The sequence below is a fragment of the Phacochoerus africanus genome, chromosome 2, assembly GCF_016906955.1.
Source record: "Phacochoerus africanus isolate WHEZ1 chromosome 2, ROS_Pafr_v1, whole genome shotgun sequence".
Taxonomy (NCBI): domain Eukaryota; kingdom Metazoa; phylum Chordata; class Mammalia; order Artiodactyla; family Suidae; genus Phacochoerus; species Phacochoerus africanus.
In genome coordinates this window covers 125,961,402-125,980,942 of record NC_062545.1, presented here as the reverse complement: position 1 = coordinate 125,980,942, position 19,541 = coordinate 125,961,402, and the positions used below count along the sequence as shown (strand labels likewise).

Genomic DNA, 19,541 nt, shown 5'->3' with positions numbered 1-19,541 from the left:
TGTTTTGCTTAGTGTTTATAAGGAGAAATTTGAGGAGGGGGGCGACAGAGGTAATATGGGGGCGGATTTGTCAGGATATGCTTAAATAATAAACATTAGATTAGGAAACTAAGGCAGAACTTTACAGAGAAACTGTGCCCGCAGCTCCTCTGGCTGCAATGATTTGTCCTCTAGACGTCTGGAGGAAAGCTCTTTTTTAAAAAAAAAAGTGAGGGAGCTAGTAAAAGAGGGAAAGAGGGAGGCAAGCGAAAAGGCTGCTTCACAGGCTGCTGCAGCCACCGCGAGCTGGGTGACTGAGGCGCTGGGAGTTGCTGGAAAGAGCAGTTCTTTAGAGGTGGCGAGAGAGAGGGCGCGCAGCAGAGCACCGAGGAGGAGGGACGCGGAGGCCACGGAAGGGTCAGCGAGGCCGCGGCGCCGGGCTGGGGGCCTCCAGGCGGCGCTGGCCGCGGCGCTCGGGAGAGGGTGAGCGCTCGGAGCCGCCCGCGCCTCCTACTGTCCGTGCCCGGGGGTGGGCCCCGCGCTGCGAGCTGCCGAGTGCGGGGAGGGAACGAGGCTCTGGCTCGCCTGATGGATTGACTTGAAGATGGATCGAATTACACCATTTGCCGTGCCTCGATTTGTTTTGCTCCCGCTCTGTACCGCTGCTGCTGTCGCTGCAGCGGCTGCAAGGACTGGCGGTGGCGAGTTTCAGGATTACATCGAAGAAACCAAAACCTAAAGCGACAGAGGGATATATATTTTTTCCATTTTTTTTAATTTTCTTTTTTTCTGAGCGTGGCAAGCTTTTAAATTTTTTTTTAAACCAGCCTCCCCCCATGAGGTAAGACGGTCCTATAAAATTTTGCTAATGCTTTAGGCGCCTGGTGGGGATTGGACCCAGATCCCCAGAGCCTGACTTGCTTCTGGTGTGTGTGTGCGTGTGCGTGTGTGTTGGCACTGGAGAGTTGATTTCTTTTCCAAGCGGCTCTCTCTGCCTGCCGTGCAAGGGAAGCGCAAAGGGCTGGAGAGGTTTGGCAGACGCGTCAAAACTGGCATTGCTTGGTGGTTTGGAGGGAGGGGCCCCCCACACTGTGCAGGCCCCTCGGGAAAAAAAAGCGGAAGGAGGGAGCCAGCAAAAGTTTCTTGCCAGGCAGTGCCAGCTCCGCGCTCACCCGCACCTCATCAGGGGGAACCCGGGCAGCTTCGGTGCCGACCACTCAGTCTCCATTCCGCGCGACAGCTGAGCCAAGAGGCCGAAGGTGCAGCCTGCGGGCTCCACCACCCCCTCCTACCCGCCCGCCCGCTCCGGAGCCGACCCTGGGACCGCCGGGCCAGCTAGCAGTGGATGGGCGAGCACTCGCCGGCGCCAGGAGAAGGGGCGCAGCGCAGCCGTAGATCCCAGAGCAACTCAGGCGCGGACTCCAGCTACCTGTCAGTGCACCCCCGGATCGGGTGGTCCTCGGGTAGCGCCTGGTGGCCAGGGGCGGGGGCTCCGGGGACTCGGCCCTCGCCCAGCCCCCCAGGCTCTACTATCCGCTCCTGCCCGGAGGGCGGTCACCTCCCACCCTCCCTCTCCCCCTGCTGGCCGAGCGCGCCGCGGGCGGGCTCCGGGGCCGGAGCTGCCCACCGCCCACCCCAGCCTCCCACCCCGTGCCCGGGTTTCTTCTCCCGGCCACTCTCCCCCGCAACTTTCCGTGCTTTGTTCTCCGGCTGGAAATGATTTATGGAAGCGTCTTGGACAGGGTCTCCGCCAGGCAGCAAGAGCCCAGCACTGAGATGTGTTACATTCTCATCTACCCATCAATTATGGATGGAAACAAATAAGGAAGAGTCAATTTTGCATGAGCCCCTTCTCAGGCGGGCGAGAGACGTCCTGCAGCCTCGAGGGAGCCGCCGCTCTCTTTGGCAGCCGCTGGCAGGGGGATGGTGAGGAGGAAGGTAGGGAAACTTTTATTTCCCGTCTTGACAGCGATCATATTTGCTCCCGGTCTGCAGAAACTGAGACAGCAGCCGTCTTGGGTAATTTGGAAGGGCTTAAAGCTTCCTCTATCGTGCATAACTCTTGGATTGAAATAAAAGGTCATAAAGGACTTGGAGGTGTGGATGAGAACTAGGTTTGAAAAATTTTTGCCAAATCGCCTCTGGGGACCACTGCCATTAGGTGAGATTCTTTAGAACTTGTAAAGAGCTAAATGTCATGGATCTGGGGGGAATGAAGTAGCGGTATTAATTACATTAGAGGAACTCGGACTAGTGCCTCCCTGTTCCGAGGTGACCAGTCAGTAACCAAGTTCTAGCATCCCAACCCCTCACCGCGTTCAACTGGGAGATTCACACAGAAGGAACAGTAGATCATTATTATAGATATACAGACTTTGTAAACAGTAACTGGACCTTATGTCCATCACTGTGGGCGACTGCTTTCCCTTTAAAATAAAGGTATTGTCCAGTTACTTGGGAGAAGAAACGTCTAGGGCAATTTTCCCAAGAACTTTAGGCTACTGGGAATTTTAAGTCTGCAGAAAAATATTTAGTTCCTTTTTAAGGATTGCCCTTCCTTCTACTTGATATTTGGGACAGTAAAGTAGATTCTTTTATTTCAAGCCTGAAGTCCTAGAGAAGGGCTTAACAGTTTTTTAATCTGGTTTGGTCTCTGTTCCTCCAAACAAGAATTGGGGAAATACTTATTTGGAGAAATTTTTTTCAAGGTTTCTTCTTTGTAGAATTGAGAAATGTTATCCCAGACAGCTCAAGGTGAGGATTTTTACTAATCTTTTGGTGGTTTAACAGTAGGTTTTGATGCTGGTTTATTCACAGGATTTAAAAACAAAACAAAACAAAACCTTGCTCTCTTAGGTAGCTAACTCAGAAAATTTAAGTTGTGTGTAGTCATATTTAATGTAGTGAATGACAGGCATATTCTGTCCGGCTGACAAATTTACCCTGGTAGAAACTGCCAAATAAGCTGTGAGATTTGGGCCTATATGATCATGAACTTAAACATCTTTAGGTAAATAAACTATATCCCAGCCATAGCTGAATTTTGTTTTTTATAGTTAATACCTATGCTTTGAATTAGGTTCCTAGAACTGTGCTTTCAGAAAGACAGTTAAATAAATAACCCTAAGATTTCCAATGTATGTTGTTTAGCAGACCGTTTCCTTCCACTGGTATATTTGGTTAGATTAACATCCAGTTAGTTTTTTTTGTTGTGTTCTACAGAATGTTGTTACATGTCCTCATTTCTTTTAGGAATGCTACATAAGTACCTGCTTTTTGAGGAACACCTCTGTGATGCAGGACAGTGTGCCAACAATATGGTGGCTTCTCTGTCACCAAACAGCTGGTTAACTTGAGTTTGATTTAGACTTGTGGGCATTCTGCCCTCTTCCTTATTTATTTATTTATTTATTTATTTATTTATTTATTTCCTCCAATACACCATCTGGTGTTGTCACCCCTAGTTGGATGGATTTGAGAGATGGTTGTGATGTAAACCTATTAGTCCTTAGAGTGAGGGCAACTTACTTAGAAATCCCAGTGGGCTTTAGTTCACTTGCTGCTTGCTACTGTACAAGAAGGATCTGTCCAGTAACCGTGGTCTGGGTAAGTAGGCCTCTGAATCCTGTGTGGTGGTTTCTGTTGCTTGAAAGGCACACAGACAAGTAAGCAGGAATCAGAACTTTGATTTACAAAGATGCCCATGATTGTTAAGGACTTATGGAAACTGGAGAAATTCTTCACTCTTGTTGCTCCATCATAATAAACCTTGGTAATTAGCTTAGTCATTGTTCTTACATTTGAGTTTCACCAAGATACAAAGAATGAAAAATGCATCTGAAATAGGGTCATTTTTCACCCTTCTGATGCATTTTATGCAGAGTTAAGAGGCTGGCTGAATGCCTAGCTATTATTGGTGTAACCATAGGAGGTGAACTCCTTCCTTAGCATATTGCAAGATAAAATGTTGCCTTTTACTTCAGTTAATGGACTTCAAGCCCGCCCATTCTAGATTCATTTCTAGAGGAAGCAAGAGGCACTCGGGGCATGCCAGCTGGTCAGTATTTATTGAGTCCCCGTCCTTTGCAAGGAGCTATGGCTAGCAAACCAGTATCAGGTGAGGCAGACCTGTTTCTCTGTGTTCAGCTTAAGAATCCCCCCCAAAAAAAGAAGAAGAATTGCAAAACTGGATCATTTGGCAAGAAATCTAAATCTGCATCTTTTTTGAAGCATGTTATTTCATACTAAAGATTTTAAGGCAAGATTAACTATACCCAGTATTTACAGTGGGCCAATCTTCCTGCCTTTAACACAAATAATGCAACGTACTATTAGTGTAATTCACATGTTGAAACTGCCATTGGAGCAGGAGATCTCACTTTCAGTGGCTCCTGTGAATGGAGACTTAGTGTTGAAATCTACCAAAGCCGTTGCCTTAGGTTGCCACTTATTTTGTGAATAGCTGCCAACCTCCAGTTGAGGGGGAAATAAAGTGTGTTTTGATTTATTCCCATGGCACGTGGAGAGAATGAAAATCATGTAACTGTATTAAGTACATCATAACCCTTTTCAGTTAAGGGGGCTATTGTCAGACTGACTTTTCTTCCTCAGACCCTGACAACAGTGACAGTGCAGCTGATAATTGAAGCTGTTTCCATTCATCCCAACAGGAAAACTAGGAAATATTCTTACTTTGAAAAGCAACTGTTCATGTAACCAAGGGCGATCAAATCAGTGGTCCACACAGATACCACATGAGGTATACTTATTTCTCAAACTTTCCTTTTCTATTAAGCTTTTGTTAACTCACCCAGATTAGCATTTTAACAACCCTGAAGTGAACTTCTGCCATTCTCTCTACTTGGACACAGTATGTAGATCATCCATCATTCTGTCCTTGGCTACAACAGGCTGCTGGCTCCATCACCATTTGGAGCTACACGGAATCCATCCGACTGTGAACAACACAGCTGGCTACAGCAATTTTTTCTTCCACACCACTGGTAGCATTGTCTGGCTGTGGTAACTAAAGTTAACACCCAGAACAGGAAGTTTCCATTGTTTGGCAATCTGTGCTGGGCTCTTCACCTACTTCGGGGTGGGGGTGGGGGGCATATCTGCAGAAGGTACCTGCTGGTTTGCAGTAGCATGTTCCACTTACAGGGGGACCTGCCCCAACCTTACATGACCTGTTGGAAAGCCTCTTTAGACTTGATACAATTAAACCACCGGAATTAACAGAATTAGAGGGAGTCATTCAGACACCACTCATCCTAGACCTTCACAATTCAGTCTATTGAAAAGGGGGAGAAAAGAATGAAGTAGCCTTTGCCCTGTGATTCCCAAATGACTGAAAGCAGAAAAAGACCCTGTCTGGTTCTTGGGAGAAATGAGCATTTCATTGCTTCATCTCTTTACAAAGAACATCGGATGTACCTAAGTCTGGGACCCAGGTCTGATGGAATCCAATGCTTTCTATCATTCTTTTGGTTTGTTTTCTTTTTTTCTTTCTTTCCTCATTTAAGATAACTGTTACAGTAGTCATTGCTCTTTAAAGCAAGAATGGTATGAACTAGGTAGATACATTTGTTAGGTTATGTTTCCAAGCTATGTTTTTTAATACTTTTATAAATAGAAGTACTGCTTTGGGAGTTTAATACGGGAAGGAGAGACTGCCTCAGGTTTTGGTGGGAGATAGTCTTCTTGCTTCTTTCCCTAATATTTACTGAGAAAATCAGCCACAAAACAGCTGGGATGACAGGGTGATGTTGATGGTGATGATGATGGTGGTGATGACGCAGGAGGAGAAAGAGGCGAAAGCAGCAGCCATAGCAACTATCACTTATTGTTAGCCTGCTTACTAATTTCCAGGCACCACATTAAGAGCTTGATCTAAATTATATCCTATAACACTCAAATAACTGGGTGAGGTGGGTTCCGTTATTATCATTGCTTTATTAGAAAAGAAGAGTTCCCATTGTGGCTCAGAGGGTTAAGAACCCTATTAGTATCCATGAGGATTCAGGTTTGATCCCTGGCCCCATTCAGTGGGTTGAGGATCTGGCATTGCCACAAGCTTCAGTGTACGTCACAGATGTGGCTCAGATCCAGCATTGCTATGGCTGTGGTGTAGGCCAGCATCTGCAGCTCTGATTCAGCCCCTGGACTGGGAACTTCCATATGCCTCAGGTGCACCCCAAAAAGACAAAAAAAAAGAAAAAGAAAATGACCTGAGAAGACAGGTCATTTGTTGGAGTTCATAGAGAAGGAAGTCGTGGAATCAGGATTTGAACTCAGGTCTCCCTGACCTTTCGGCCCACCTTGTCATCACTGCACTCAGTAATTTTCTGGAACACAGAACACCTTGCAGGTTTCCAATTCACTGATGTTTCTGGCATTGTCTTCCAATAAAAGAGTTATTTTGAGGGCAATTTTCATATTGAATGAAATGATACGTACAGAATAGGTATGCTCTTACATTTCAACCCTTCTCCCAACTAAATCATATTGGCGTATTCTTCTTTCATCTCTTCCTGTTGGCCAAACACTTATGGCATGCTCTTCTTTTAAAGGGTCCCAGAACAGCATCTTTTCCCACCATTTTTCTCCATGTTAGGCTTTCCTGTCCACGGTTGCCTGGCATAGGACAAATGGCAGTATTCATCACTCTCCACCAAAAAGAGCTTCCACATCAGGATGCAATTGACATACATTTCCCTGATCTTGGCAGGTGAAGATCCATTATGTATCTTTGTCCCATTTCCCCGGAGTATTTATGGGCCCCATCAGCAAAGACAGTGAGAGCTGCAGCTGTTCATGCATTAGTGGCACCAGGATGGAAAGTGTGTTACTGGAGTTTGACTGCATGTTATACTGTAATATACAATTTTCTTAGTTATAGTCAAGGGAGAATCCTTTTACCTTGGTTTGTAATCAGATATATTGTTGAGAAATTGTCACCCATGCATCAGCATTTTTTTGTTATTCTCTTTTATTCAGGATTCCTATGGGAGGGAAAAAGCAAATACACATTACTGCCACATATAATGCTGAAATTTAAGGTTTTTGGCAGATATTTGTGGGAAGGAAATATGGGTTTTAAAAAGTCCAATATGTTGGTGCATGTATAATAAGGCCTCAGGAAGATCTGCAATTACTTAGGCTATTATTGGAGTCTGTATTTAAAAATAAAGTGAGGAGTTTCTACTCAGGCGAGGAACTGGCACATGTGAACCAGAGCAGATGAAGTTCTTTGAGAAAATAACACTCCCATTCCCTGGAGCTGGTTGTCAACAGACCAGGGACTCAAGACTCACCCAGTGTCTGCCTTGGTCTAGGCTTCCCTTGTCCTTAAAAGGTTCTCTGGAAACTTTGGGGTTTACATTGATCAGAAAGTCCCCAAACCTCCCCTGAGTAATGGGTAGATCAAACAAATATATTTTTAAAAACTACAGAAGAAGAAGGAGGAGAGGCAGAAGAAGGAGGAATAAAGAATGTTGCAGTTGCTTCTGTTTTCGTCATTGCTGGGGTAACCATTTGTTCGTTCAACTAACTTTTACCAAATGTCTGCTCTGCACAAGGAGGTGCCAGGGAGGGGAAATGGTTCAAAGAGGAACTGACACAAGTTCCACAGCTCAAGGAGGCTCTCTCTGAGTGGTATAGAATAGACGAGGCAAACACATAGCCAAGATAAAATCGTGTGTGTCTTAAGTGTCAGAAAACACAGACCTATGGAAATTGAGAGGAGTGAGAAGTTATTTCTGGCTAGGGTGGTCAGGGACAGCTTTGTGGAGCCGCTGATATTTGAGCTGGTCCTTGAACTAGGTAGGATTTGGACAGGTGGCCAGTGAGGGGCAGTAGAGGAGGTGGTGAGAGGGAGGGCATTCCAGGCATAGAGAACAGCTTAGGCAAAGGCCTTGGGGTGGGAGTGGGGGTGGGGGTCTAGATTACTTGGCAAGGTTCAAGTCCTAACCTAGACAGCCTTGCCTTGCAGGTGTGAAGAATCAGTTTGCCATTGCAATCCACAAATATTTATTGAGTGCCTGGTCTACACTAGTTAGCTGATCAGCAGATGGCCCTGTGGCTTAAGCCATCAGAATGAGTGGGATCAATCTTGTGACGATTCAGTAGTTTGCTCCGTGATCAGAACTAAAACCCCCATATCAACTGCCAGCTGGTTCAGGGCTGCACAGGAACTTTGCAAGGGGGTCACATGATCTGCCTCGAATTACCCAGCATGATGGTACTCCCCACAGAGGGATTTGGCAGAACCAAACCAGAAGGTTGCTGCTTTGTGGGCTTCATCATTTTCTTTTAACTTGAAAAGACTTTAGACATAGACTCTGTCATCATGAATAAGTTGGACACATATGTAGAGGTTTGGGGAATGGATAGAAGGGGAGATGGAGATAGGAAGTGGAAGAGGGTAGAAGCTTATTGAAATCTTTGAGAATGGTAGGAGTTGGACTCTAAATGCCCCTTAGACTGCAGGTCCATGAGGCTAGACTACTTGGTCACCCCTGTGCCTTAGCAGAGTGAGTGGCACATAGCAGACATGTAGCAGATATTGTGGTAAATGTGTTAGTTGCATATAACTTCTGTTCAATTGCAGTAATAGCCTATTATGCCTGATAGACTGTGCAGGCAATGGGGTTGGAGCTGTGGCAGCCTTTTCCTAATGGAGTAAGCAAAGAAGTAGCTGTAAACAACTTGGGGTTACTAGTACTTCCTTTTGGAAAACTCCATCCTTAAGAGACCCTGAGGATCCAGCATCCCTTTTTGGGTCTCAGCTTCCAGGATAGACCTGCCTGCCCCCCATTCCAAGGCTCCCCATGACCCTACCTTTCCAGCTCCCTCACCTCCCTACTGCAGGCTAGGCTGTTTGGGTATGAGTATGTCTAAGCCATCATTAACCCCTTGAGTTAACAAAAATTGTAATCTATCCATGGTTCAGTTTCTTAGTGGAGGTAACAAGCCTTCTGGGAGGAAAGACCAGAAGTTCTCTGTGGTATGAATAGGTGAACTTAAAAGAAAGGGAAAATAAAATGAAAATAATTCCATGAGGGAATGATTAAGCCAATTGCTTTGCCAAAAATTGCTCCAGTGGTTCAGTTTTCCTCCATCTATTTGTCTTTTACAAGTTAATAGTTATATGACAGGCTGTCTAAGAGAAGACCTGTAAGTCTGAAGAAGGTACTGCCAATGAAAGATCAATCAGAAATTATAAAATAGGTCATTGGGGAAAAAGGATTAAGCATCCACAGATTCAATATTGGGGACTTTTCAGGAATATTCCAGTGACATACAGCAGAGAACCTGTTAGATCCCACTAGTCTGGCTCCTACTCAATTACTTTTTGAAGTGAAGGGCGTGCTGCCTCCCCCTGCATGGAGCACAGTTGCCTTCCAGACAGAACCTAAAATAAACCGGCCTGGCTCAACTTGACTAATAATAACAGCTAGCTCTCACGGTGCGCTTACCGGGTGCTGTGGCACTGTGCCTAGTACTTGAAATATGTTATCTAATTTAATCCTCACGCTACCCCTGAGAGTGTAGGACTAAATAGCTAACTAAGAGTTAGCATTTATTAAGTGTTATGTGCCTGATACTCTTTTAAGTGACTGTATTAAATCATCTGACCACAATTCTTTGTCGTGGGTACTGTGATTAATACTATCCTCATTTTACACAAGGGAAACTGAGCGATGGGAGATCAAGTAATTTTCCCAGGGTCAACAGCTAATGAGTAGCGGAACCAGAAGATTTGGGTCCATGAAAGGCAACTTAGGAGGGTGGTTAAGAACATGAACTCGGAGCCTGCCTATTGGGGTGCAAGTCTTGGGTGTGTGATGGATAAGCTGTGTTATCTTGAGCAAATTACTTAGTCCCTCTGAGCCTCTGTGTCAGGACATAAAAGGTAGATGTACCCACCTGGAAGGGTGTTGTGAGACATAAATGAATTAATATTTGAACGGGGACTTAGAATAATGCTTTGCCTGTCGTGACGGCTATATTTATCTCAGTGTCTGTTAAGGAAAAGTAAGTGCAGTCTGGCTCCAAGGTCCATGCTTTCAGCCCTTATACTATACAGTTTTTTCACATGTGATTTTGTCGTATCTCTCACTGATATATATAGATCTTGAAGCCAGTTTTACAACCAGCTCTCTGCCACCCCACCCACTGTACTCGCCACAGACTCAGCCAGACTGGACAGGGGAATTGGGCCGGAGAGCTCCAGTGGCCTAGAGATTAAAACCAGACCTTGACGCCTAGTTACCTAGCCCTGACACAGATGTCAGCTAGTTCAGAGCCAATAATGTTAGAAATCTGCCTTCCACTGTTGGTTGGGTTGAAGGACAAATGTAGCTGATTGGGATGCATTCTGTGCTGGTTGCCTTCTAGGCTGATTAAAACCTGAATAACACCATGGAAATTCAGGCACCCTCCTAACCCTTCCTGTCATCACCCACATCTTTGATGTCTACCAGAGGTCCTCAAACTTTAAAATTGATCAGAATCACATAGGGCCAAAATTCAGATTCCCAGGGCCCCAGCCCCAGTGGGTTTGTGTTGCTCGGTCTGGGATGGATCCCCGGAGTCAGCATTTTCAACCAGCTCCTCAAGTGACTCACACCTTCTGGTCCCTTGACCACAATTTGAGAAATGATGCCCTGGCATAGGTAGTCTCTCAACATCAGTGTGCCTGCAAATGGCCTGGTGTCTTGCTAAAATTCAGATTCCCACCCAAGCGAGGGGCTAGACTTCGAGGCTAGTGTTGGCAGCCCCCACTGTGTAGAAGATCTCAACCCTCTTGCCTCTAGCACAGGGAGATTGGTTAAGAGCCACAGGCATCCCGACCTGTTCAAGAGTGAAGAAAGTAATAAAATCTGCTCAAAGATAAAGGAGCCTTTTTTTCCCCTTGGTTTGCAAAGATCTTCACAGTGAGCAGGAATTAAGGAAGAAAAAGGGCACTCACTTATTTCTGCTGACTGGCCTATATTATTTCCTAAATGGAGTCCTAGGCCAGTATTCATAGCAACAGTTTTTGATTTAATGATAAACTGAGATAAGGGTAATCAGACTTCATGCTTCAGGGCGTCAGGTGATTGCCTGCTGCGGTCAGGATGGCATCTTTTCCCTTGTGCTTTGCACAATTGACTAGATGCATTAGAGAGAGTACTCAGGCTGCGCTTGCAGGAGCGGGGGCTGGAGGTCCTGATGGAAAAAGCCCCTGGAGGAGATCACGTGGGAAATGGCCTCGCGCGGGATGAACAACCCCATCATCATTTGGCTTTATCATTTTTGTTTCATATTAAGATTCTACACACCCTGTGTGTATATTTCTATAAACCACAAGATGAAATTGGGAGGCTACTCTGTGTGGAATCAAATGACCTAGACTCCAGCTTTGGCCAACAGTGGGCTCTCTGAGTGACCTAAGGAAAGCACTGGCCCCTCAGAGGCTCTGTCTCTTCATCTGTGGACTCACAGTTAGAATGAGCACCCATAAGATGATATCAATAAAAGGGCTTCGTAAAAATCAGATAAGTGCTGCTCAGTATAAGGGGCTATGAATAATGAAGTACACTTCATGGAATCATCATGTATTATGATCACAATATCTAAATCTCCTTGCTCTATAATGATATCATGCTTAATGACAGAGAACATTTATTGAGTTCTTAATCTCTGCCAAGCACTGAAGAGTTTTGTTTATGTTCCCTTACTTAACCCTCATGTTAGCCCTTTGGGGCACCTGCTTTTTTTAATTCCCATTTTATAGATGAGGACATGGATGCTCAAGGAGCATCAGTTAGTTTCCTCTCCAATTACTACACACTTTATTTTTTTTATGTTTTATTTTTATTTTTTTTTTTGTCTTTTTAGGGCTGCACCCACGGTACATGAAGGCTCCCAGGCTAGGGGTCCAATCGAAGCTGTTGCTGCCGGCTTACACCAGAGCCAAAGCAACGCCAGATCCAAGCCACATCTGCGACCTACACCACAGCTCACGGCAACGCTGAATCCCCAACCCACTGAGCAAGGGCAGGGATCGAACCTGCAACCTCATCGTTCCTAGTCGGATTCGTTTTCGCTGTGCCATGACAGGAAGTCTTACTACACACTCTAATGTCTAAGCAGCACAGATTTGTTACCTGGCTGTTCTGGAGGCTTGACGTCCCAGCTAGGTTTCACTGGGTTCAGGGTATCAGCAGGGCTGTGTTCCTTCTGGAGGCTCAAGGGAGGAACCTGTTTCCTTGCCTTTTCCAGCTTCTGGAGGCCATCTGTGTTTCTTTGCCGTGGCCCCTTTCTCCATCTTCAAAGCCATCCTGTAGCTCCAACTTCTGTTTCCATAGTCACATCTCTCTGGACTCTTCTGCCTTTCTCTTCTATCTTTTAAGGACCTTTGTGATTACATTGGGTCCACCTAAATAATTTAAAAAAAAAAAAAAGGAAATCCTATGTTAAGGTCCCTTATTTAATCACACCTGCAAAGTTCCTCTTTCTATATAGTAGCATATTCCTAGGTTCCAAGGAATAGGGCGTGGACATTTTGGGGAATGATTAGAGATAGTAAGTGAAGTGCCTTCCTAGGAACACACAGTGGCAGAGTCAGAATTCATGCCTCAGCCTTTCTGACTTCAAAGCCTATGATCTCAACCACTTACTATAAACCTCCTCAATTCAATCAGTGAAAGAAACAATAAAATCATAGAACACAAGTAGTGAGGAGGACCCTGTTACTTTTAGAAAATCGATTGGGGGCTTTTAAATACAATCATTACGGTAGTAACAACACAAAAATTAATCCTACTGGTCTTCATGCCCTACTTTGTACTAAACATACCATATATAGTCATTTAATTTTTTTTTTCTTGTAAGTTGGGTATTATTTACCCAATTAACTGAATGGACAGGGTCCCTGAATCCAGTTGTCTTTCAAGGGGTGACAAAATAAAGAAGGAGCATTTTGGAGACCAGGGGACCATTTTTTGGAGGACTCTATCAACATGTTTTAATGGAGCTACTGGTTCAGCAAAGGATGGTTGACAAAAAGGCTGATGGGGACGGCCAGACCATCCTTTGCTGGTCTGTTTCTTGGCAGAGTGAATGTGGTTCCCCAGGTGGCACTACTCCACCCCATCCACTGATAGTCAAGACCATCTCCAGCTCATGAGTTTCGATGTCCTCAGAGGTCAATCAGGAAATTGGGAGTTTGTGTTTTGCTAAGAATTGTAGGAAATTTTCAGCGTTCACTCCCTAAATCTTACTTCTCCTCTCTCTCTCTCTTCCCACCACACACTTGGCTCATCTCTGAGGCTTTAATATAATTTTGAAATTCAGAATGTGCACCCATCACTTAAAAGGATGTTAGAGCAGTTTAAAAAAGGAATAAGAGGACAGAGGTGGGAGCCTGGAAACCTGGCCTAGCTCCACTGTAAGCCAACCAGGTATCTCTGGACAAGGCCTTGACCTTGCTGGCTTTAGTGCCCTCGTTAGAACAAAGTGAGGTGGGAGTGGGCAGCAGAGATGTCCAGGATTCTTTCTAGTAGTAGAAAGAATGTTAGATTTATTGTCATATTTTAATTGCCTAGTAGTAGGATCAAATCTAATGGTGATTTTAAAAAACAGGAATCTACTTCCTAAATGTGGCTTATCTGTACAAAGAGACAGACACACAAATAGTCCAACTTCTCAAATTTATTATTGCCATTTACATTTTACAACACTTTGCCCTTTTCTTTCGGGATCACTTACACTTCATTGCGGCTAATATAGTTTTTAGACTCAATTTTCAGAAATGCATAGATAATATTTTCAGTTAGCCGAAACTGTACTTCATTCTGCTCTCAGAGGTTGATACGCTACCATTGCACAATTTCCCTGTAATTTTCAGTCACATCCCTGAAGAGCCATTCCCCATGGAGTGCGTAGGACAGACAGGGCAAATGAGTTTCAAAGTAGAGAGCCAAACCTGATTGGTAATAGCTGCTGCATCTTGTGTTGTAGAAATCTGTGGAGCTATATCCAAGGTCAGGGAGAAAACAGATACCTTGATTGATTTGCAAAATCTTCTTTGAAAAAGGGAGAGTGCATGGTAGCCTCGAGATGGCAAATTTGCCATCTTTGATTAAGGATTTTCCTTAAAGACATATCTCCCTTAAAACACTGGTACTTCTCAGTGGTCTCTATACCAGTTGATGAGTATTTAATGCAAGTGTCATCTGGTGCAATGTCTCAGAACAGAGCTTAAATTATCAGGCCCATAATGAGAAGAAAAATAAGTCACTCCCAATGGATTGGGAAACTTGGAAATGATTAGTTTTGCCAGTTCTTACCATTTGTTTATTTTGTGGCTATGCCCTCCATTGTGAAGGAATATTTTTAACATTTTAAAGTATTTTAAAATATTTTACCAAAGACTCAAAACTGCGATGAATGATTGTGTTACTACAGATAACACCTTCACCCTAGGTGTATAAACATGGACACCCTAGGTGTAAAAACAGAACACATCACACATATACACAAACACAGAGGTTTCAAACATAGGTTGGAATCCCGCCTTTTCTGCTAAGTAGATGTGAGAAATTGGGTATATTACTAGCTTCTCCAAGTCTTAGTTGACTTTTCTGTAAAATAGAGAAAATGCCCCTTATCTTAAAGAGATGTGAAATCAATTACATGGTAACACATGGAAATTGGCCAGCATAGATCCTGGAAAGCAATAAGTATTCAGTCATGTTGGTTTTGGCCACAAGTAACAAAAAACTCAACTCAAAGTTGCTGGGACAATGAGGACATGTAATATTAAGTCAATAATAAGAACTCCTGAGATGGAGTAGCTCTAGGGTTTATTAATTCTTTGGCTCAACAATCTCATCAAAGACTCAGGTGCTGTCTGTTTTCTCTGCCATTCTCAGCCTGTCAGCCTTGCCTTGGCTAGCTTTCTTCATGTTCCCATTAAAACCGGCACATTCCAGGTGAGAATCCTATAGGTTAGGACTGTCTCCCTAAGAAACATTTCCTAGTACAGACCCCCACTCTGTTCTAACCCTGCTGACACCTGAAACCTAAAGCAGCCCTGGGCAGCTGGGTGGGACCATCACAATTAGCTTTCGAGGAAGAGACTGGCTTACCAATGGGTTCGTGAACAAATTCAGCATTTTGTTACAAACTACTTGTATTTACACATTGTTATATAGACATATTATATAATACAGGGTACATTACATAAACATGTTCCTGAGTGCTTTCAAGCTATAAAACTTTGGTATTTGGCCTGAAATATTTTTCTGCCATTATTTGAAACTTCTGCATCCCTAGAAGAGCATTTTAATTTAATTAGGCAGTTAGAAAATATAAAAGATATGACATTGGAGGGCAATGCTACAAAAAAGTGGACAGAATATTTCACTTTGCTCCAGTATTTTTTTTTTTTTCTGTTTTTCCTCCTGTGGCTTGTTTTAATGTGACATAAGATACCTCTGCAAGATTAACACTTTGTCTTTTTTTTTTTTCTTTTGCTATTTCTTGGGCCGCTCCCGCAGCATATGGAGGTTCCCAGGCTAGGGGTCTAATCGGAGCTGTAGCCACCAGCCTACGCCAGAGCCACAGCAACGCAGGATCCGAGCCGCGTCTGCGACCTACACCACAGCTCATGGCAACGCTGGATCGTTAACCCACTGAGCAAGGGCAGGGACCAAACCCGCAACCTCAGGATTCCTAGTCGGATTCGTTAACCACTGCGCCACGACGGGAACTCCAAGATTAACACTTTGAACACCATAATAAATACAAGCCGTAATTATGAAGCCACTTTTATCTTTTGAGAAGTAGGGACAGAAACACTTAAAACTCTCTTCTCTTTAACTCTGAGACATTTCATGATTATAAATTCACATTTATAATCTTGAAAGTTACCCATGTTTTTGTCTTTCCTGTCCCTTAATGAAATATACTGCAGACTGCTGGAGTGGAAATCTTAGCCTGGCTGAGTCTTCCTTCACTCTGTGCTGTTCAGTCTCTTCCTGGTGCAGTGATACGGTAAAACAGATCCTAAGACTCCGTAAAATATGGGTGAGGAGGCTCTTCCTATACTTGCCTTTGTACAACTTCACAGTAAACTATAAAATTAAGCACCTAGATTTTCAATATTGGAAATTTCTACTTTCAGTATTTTATAGTTGCACTTTTGTTCACCAAAGTGAAACTTAGGCCTTACCAGATAAAAATCTCATTCCTTAAAGCCAGGCATTAGCCCCTGCTCTGCTAGTCTCTGTATATAGAACCTGTACTATTTTCCTTCCAAAGAACTACTAGTCACTGAATGGTCCTAAGGACAAATTCTGATTCTGCCACTCAACCTCTTGGAACCTTGCTTTCCTCATTGGAAAGTCAGGATAATTTACCTACTTCATAGAGATTTTATGAGGTCTTTCTTCAGGAGGAAATATATGCAAAGCACTTATCTTATCTGAAGGGCTTGAAGATTTTTGCACATGGATAGGATCCATAAAATACATCTGGATGGCTACTTCTAAATGCATGAAGAGACAGAAAAGAGCACAAGACCAGTTCTGCTAAGAAGTTGGTATTTCTTGAGCATATAAAAGCATAGTAATGCTACCACATGAACACCTTGCTGCTCACATTTTGAACATGGTTCTGGCAACTTATGCTGGGCCTGGGAAAATTTATTATGCTATGAAGTATTTTCAGATTATGGATTGTGACACTTAAATAGGCCAAGTACTCATGGTGACTTATTAACTTATTGTATCAAGCTGACACTGTGGCTGAGTTGTAATTTTCTAGGTGCATTCCTTCACTCGTTCACTTAGGCAGTCATTCTCTTATCCATGCAACAAGTAATTTTTGAGCATATTCATTGTTCAAAGAACCTTTCTTCCCCTTGACCTCCAAAGAGTCAAAATTTAGTAAATAATGAAATAACTACATCCAGGGTCAGTGTCGTGGGTTTGTTAGCTGCCCACTCACACTTGACCCAAGGCCTGGAATGAACTGCTTTATCCATCTTGAAATTCTTAATAATTTTTGAGTAAGGAGCTCCACATTTTCATTTTGCACTGGCCCCAGCGAATCATGTAGCCTGACCTGATTGCTCCTTTTCACCAGTGCCATTTATTCTGTATTGATGTGAGTAGATACAAATGAGTTGGAAAGAGGCACATTTTGTGGGTCTGACTTCCCACTGTTTTGCATACTCAGGCAAGCCACCTAATTTCCCTGGAAACTGGTTCTCTCAGTTGTAAACCGAGGCAGAATAGACATGGTCTCTAGGGTCACTGCTGGTAATCTGCATACTTTAGGAGAGTAAAATATGAGTGTCAAATGATGTCAGTCCCGGGTTTGCATTATAACTGTGGTGACCACACTCTGAAAACTCAAAATTAGCACACGGGGATTACAGAACTCAAAAGAAAAGTTGAAGCCTTTCAACTTGAAGAGTTGGACTCTTCTTGAGTTGAGCTGAGTAGCTGAAACTTTTGACCTCTAGACTAGGCCTCCATGCTGTTTGGTGGTCTTACAACATAAAATCAAATTGATTGAGCACTGGAATTATTCTACTCATTTCATTTGGATCTGTCCTTTCCTCTCTATAGATTTCATGCTAATATCCCAGAGGAGACTTAATTCACTCCAGTGCTTTTGCTACATACACTTGGAAAAAAATCTATATCCAAGACTTTAAATCACTAATATACAAATATTGGCATCCTTGAGAGCTCTCTAATTTATAATCCTCCTTTTGTGTATTGCAAGGTGATCATCAAACTATTTAGCCAGCCAGCTGGCATGGGCAACTAACCAGTTCAAAACAAACCCCAGTTTAAAACAGCTCTGGGCATATTCCATGTAGTCTTAAACTTCAGTGTTATCTTTTGGAAAAGGTGCCACCATTTGCGTGGTAGTCTAATATCTAGTTCTATGGAGACCCTGTCTCTCCAGGGTGCAAGAAAGAGGTACCACCAATAAATCTGCATTTACCCTGTGTGAGAACCAAGATCTTTTCTGGTTCAGACATTATGACACTTCAGAGCCATTTTGCAAAGTCTGTTTTAAAACTTATAGCTATTGGAGTTCCCATTGTGGCTCAGCAGGTTAAGAGCCTGACTAGTATCCATGAGGATGTGGGTCCAATCCCTGGCCTTGCTCAATGGGTTAAGGATCTGGCATTGCTGCAAACCATGGGTTAGGTCACAGATGTTGCATGGGCCAGCAGCTACAGCTCCAATTCAACCCCTAGCCTGGGAACTTCCATATGCCACAGGTGTGGGCCAGAAAGAAAGAAAGAAACAAACAAAAAACCAAAAAAACAAAAACTTGTAGCTATTCAATGGCAAGCATAGACTCCAGATACATTCGTGTTTTTTTAATCAAATTGAAGTCACCAGCAAATTGATATAAATAAAGACGTAACATATCAAAGAAAAAAAAAACTTTAAATTAACTGAGATTCATCAGTTATCATTTTTAGATAGACCTCCAGTTCTGCCTGAAGCCATCTTCCCCTTGAGGAAAATTTAAATCACAAGAAAATTTGATGCTCAAAGTATCTCCAATCACCCACCTAAACATTTGCATCATTAAGTGGACCTTCTCCACTTTACAAGCATGCTGCTGGCCCATTTGAGCAAAGAGATGGGAAGCTGTTCTCTAATGTTTTTCTAACATTAAAAGCCCACAAACAACTCCAGTCTAAGTCACAATCCCAGGAGCCAATTAAGATCAAAGCCCCGATGCTTAGTGCTATGGATTTAATGCTTAAATATTAAGCAATTATTACTTTGACACTGATCAAGAGGTGTTAATGTAGATTCTTTTAAACAACTCAGTGGGGGGGGGGGTGTAAGAAAGAGAGAGAATGGTAATTTTTCCTACTTTCAAGAGCAGAAAGTATCCTGTGTTTGGGCCTCCAAAAGTTACCCAGTTTGGGAGCTGTTTATTTATTCACTTATTCTAATTTAATTTAATCTCTTTAATCTTGGTAGAGAATATCTTGACTTCTGCCTGTTGTATCGTGTGTAGTCAAATGCTTAGCTTCGGAGCCTCAGAACCAAATGGGAGTTTAAAGTTTACCTCGGAAGATATTTCATCAGTCCCTAATGGCTGACTGATGTGTTTGCACTTGCAATAGCATTGAGTGGGCTGATTCGAAAAGAGCCACAGAAAGAGCTGAAGTCTGATTCTTGTTTCTCTAACACTCTGTGGCACAATTACAGAATTTTCCTTATCTACTATCGGTATTTATTTTATGACTAAGAAAAATGGCTTAATGTGACAAAATTCTGAAATGGGTTCAGTGTTCCAGCAGCTGTGTATCTTTAAGGTAAAATGTGAACAGTTCTGCTTGGAAATTAGTTTAGGAAAACATGTAGCTACTGTTTTCCTACACATACAAATAAAAGTATGCTTAATGCTTAGACTGTCACTTAACGTGGCTTGTGGTGAATTAGGGTGATGATTCCAGCAAGAAGGCTGGCAAAGAAAGCATCCTTCATGTCCTCTGCTTACTGAGCTTTAAGAGGAAGTTTGCA

General features: G+C 43.3%; 1 protein-coding gene across 5 annotated transcripts in view; it reads left to right on the top strand.

Annotated features, from left to right (window-relative positions):
• Positions 1 to 245: 245 nt before the first annotated feature.
• The window catches only part of SEMA6D (semaphorin 6D), a 56,063-nt gene continuing 36,767 nt past the window's right edge, over positions 246 to 19,541 (top strand). For 3 of the 5 annotated variants that reach the window (XM_047766442.1, XM_047766439.1, XM_047766438.1), the window contains exon 1: positions 247 to 1,917. The gene's annotated coding sequence lies outside the window, so the exon portion shown is untranslated. Of the gene's footprint in view, positions 1,918 to 19,541 lie in introns of all 5 variants that reach the window. The other 2 variants (XM_047766440.1, XM_047766443.1) reach the window with 2 other exon arrangements.